Source organism: Colobus angolensis, unplaced genomic scaffold, assembly GCF_000951035.1.
Source record: "Colobus angolensis palliatus isolate OR3802 unplaced genomic scaffold, Cang.pa_1.0 Scaffold193, whole genome shotgun sequence".
Lineage (NCBI taxonomy): Eukaryota > Metazoa > Chordata > Mammalia > Primates > Cercopithecidae > Colobus > Colobus angolensis.
The window spans coordinates 2,754,584-2,758,275 of record NW_012115077.1 but is presented as its reverse complement, the minus strand read 5'-3'; positions in this window follow the sequence as shown (position 1 = coordinate 2,758,275).

Here is a 3,692-nt window from a genome sequence, read left to right as displayed (position 1 = left end):
CCCATCTCCACCTCCCAAAGTGCTGGGATTACAGGCTTGAGCCACCGCGCCCGGCCTCACACTGCATATTCTTTAAGTAGCATTAAAATGCTTCAATAAATCAACATGAAAAAGTTTCTGAATGATACATCCAAAACTGTTTATATATTAGAAAAGCAAGACAGTTGAAATGAATCAGTGTTATGTGATTAATGTGAGACTCCTAGTATCTGTATACATATACATCAAATAATGCTTTAAATATATTTTCTATGTCATTTCCCCACAGGTAATTATCTGTAATATCGGAGAAACTATGTTAGTGTACATTTTTTTAAAAATCACATACTCTCAGAAAAAATGGCAAATAAGTACAAAAAACCTTTTTACTCTGCATGGGTAGTCCCTCTACATACTGATCAAGGTTTCACACTGTGCCAGCCTATGCTCCCATATGGATGCCCCTCTCATTTTGCTTGAGCTCTGATACCATCAACAGGTCACCCTCATGCATGGATACCTTCCTCATTTGGCTCAGACTCTGACACTGCACGGAGTCACCACTACTACCGTACGTGGACACCTGTCTCATCCTGTGCAGGCTCCCACTCCTTGCACTCAAGCAGCCCTACAACATAGGTACCCTGCTTAGATTCTGACACCCCATGCTGGGCTGCACCCCAGTGTGGATGATGCCTTCTTAGGCTCTGACATCCTGTACTGGGTCACACCACCACCTGGATGTCCACCTTACTTTGCTTGGCAGCTCTGCTTCCTTATTCACATATGTAGGTCCTGTTTTGTAATATCTATCATTGTTTTGCCTTATTTCTAGATTTATATAGATTCAGACTTCATGATTAGCCTTATCAAATCATTCCCATTTTCTAGTTTTTCATTTGGAAATGTATTTTTTTTTTTTTTTGAGACAGAGTCTTGCTCTGTTGCCCAGGCTGGAGTACAGTGGTGCAGTCTCGGCTTACTGCAACCTCCATCTCCTGGGCTCCAGCAATTCTCCTGCCTCAACTTCCTGAGTAGTTGGGATTACAGGCATGTGCCACCGTGCCCAGCTAATTTTTGTATTTTTATTGGGGCGGAGTTTCACCTATGTTGGCCAGGCTGGTCACAAACTCCTGACCTCAGGTGATCTGCCCACCTTGGCCCCCCAGAGTGCTAGGATTACAGGCTTGAACCACCACACCCAGCCTAGAAATGTCTTAATTGGCTAGACTTTATCATCAGATAGCTTTTTCAACCCGTGTTTATATATGTCTTACCTGAAATAAGCCTTTGTCATTTGAGACTATTTTTTGATGATCTTATACACAAGTGGAAATTTAGCTGGGTATAAAATTCTTGGATCACACTCGTTTCTCCTTAGAACTCTGTAAACATTGTTCTGTCATCTTTTTGGCATGGACGATTATTGTCAATGAGTTTGAGCTCAGGTTTACATCTTCCTATTATAAGTGGCTTGTGTTTTCTGCCTAGATACCCATAAGATTATTCACTTAGTTCATGAAGTTTAGTCACTTCATGTAGCTGTGTCACATTTCTATTCCTCTGTGCTGTTTTTTTCTACAACACAGTGTATCTTTTAAATCTGTAGCTTCTGTTCTTCATTTCAGGAAAGTATACTTTTTCCTTTGAATATTATTCTCCACTTTGCTCTGCTGTCTGCCTAAAGGACATCAAGTATAAATATGGTGGATTTCTGTTGTGCTTTATGAATGTATATAATATCTGTGACTGAAAAATTCTATGTAGATGTAAGGATAATATTATTACAGGTTTGATCCAAATATGAGAATTTTAGTATTCTTTCTCAGTCTAGGTCTCAGATACTAAAAACTTTGTGAATGATCTTTATTTTTTGGTGTATGTGTGAGCACACACATGTGAATATGTAGAATATGATACAGTAGGCTAAGATCAGAAACAATATAGTAGTCAATTTATTTTCCAAGAGTTATAGTGAATAGACAATAATTAGAACTATTTTTTATTTAATGCTTAACTATACAAGGCAAGGACATAAGCACTTTGCATATATTTGCTCATTTAATTCTCACAATAACTATATAAAATAAGTGTTATTATGCCATCATTTAACAATAAGGGGACTAAATCTTAGAAGTGTTAAATAAATCTCCAGAGTTTCATTGCTACAAAATGGTAGAGTGGGTTTGGAGCCTGAGTTTCCCAAAGCAATGGCCACATATTAATCTACTGTATTCTCTCTCTTATTTGTCTTCTGCTATAGTTGGAAGTCCTGAGGGGAAAAACAAGTTGTGGATGCCTCCAAAAGGTATTCATATTTTAAGAAGTCAAAGCTGTTGGTTTCCATGAAGGCATGTTATCTTTACGGTAATGTACGTTAGATTGCAAAACATATGAACTTCTCTAAAAAGGAAGTTTTAGCAATTGTCATTCAGTTTTTTCTTTAAAAAAAAAAAACAAACACAAAAGCCTTCATGAATTTGCATGTCATCCCTGTACAGGGGCCATGATAATTTCTGTATCATCCCTATTTTAGTGTATGTGCTGCTGAAGCCAGCACCAATTTCTTTTTTTCAACTGGTCCATAGGTCCTTTCACTTAATGTTCCCAAAGGCACTAAAGTTCAACATGTTTAAAACAAAATTCTTTGTTTTGTTCCTCAATAACTTTGTATTTCTCTCGATTCAGTTACTGACACTTCCCTCTCCTCTGCTTTCTATGTGTCATTGGTTGTCAACATTTATTACTTCTGTCTTCTCATTATCTCATTCCATTGAGTCTGTTCCTTTCCATTCAAAATGTCACCACCTTAATTCAGCCTCTTATTAACACCGGCTTGGAATATTGTATTGCAGAAGTAACTGACTAGTCTTCTATCCTATCATCTTTTTGTTCTTTCTCTTCTTTTATCTCATACATAGGCTCAGACCTGTCTTCCTACAGCATTGGTCTCCAAACCCTTTTGAAAACACTCCCTGTCAATACAAATGCTTGAGCATGAATCTCTAGTATATTCATTTTAATTTATTGTATTGTATTTTTTGAGATCGAGTCTAACGCTGTCACCCGGGCTAGAGTGTAGTACCACAATCATGGCTCACTGCAGCCTTGACCTCCCCAGGCTCAGGTGATCCGCCAGCCTTAGCCTCGTGTGTAGCTGAGTCTATAAGCATGTGCCACCACACTCGGCTAATTTTTGTATTTTTATTTTAGAGAGGGGTCTCGACATGTTGCCCAGGTTGGTCTCAAACTCCTGGGCTCAAGCAATCTGCCCACCTTGGCCTCCCAAAGTGCTGGGATTACAGGCATAAGCTACCACGCCCAGCCCAATTTATTTATTTCTAAATGATGTCCACCTATGACTATGTATATATTGCATATATACATGTGTATTATATATTTATATATTGTATATATTAATATACATGTATATTATATATTATTTCTAAATGATGTCCACCTATAACATATATGTATAAACTGTACACAAGTATAGAAATTAAAAGGAGATAAAGAAGAAATGAATATTTTTAATTTAAATTTTTATCTTATATATTTGAGGTACAAAAACATTTTTGTTCTCCCTATAATTGAGTAAATTCCACTGTTTTTTAAAAAAAATGGCTTAACAATTTGTGATGAAATGATTCACAAGCATGTTTCTAACTTTAGTTTATTTTGAAAATAGGTTTTAATTGCCATCGTAGCTGAGA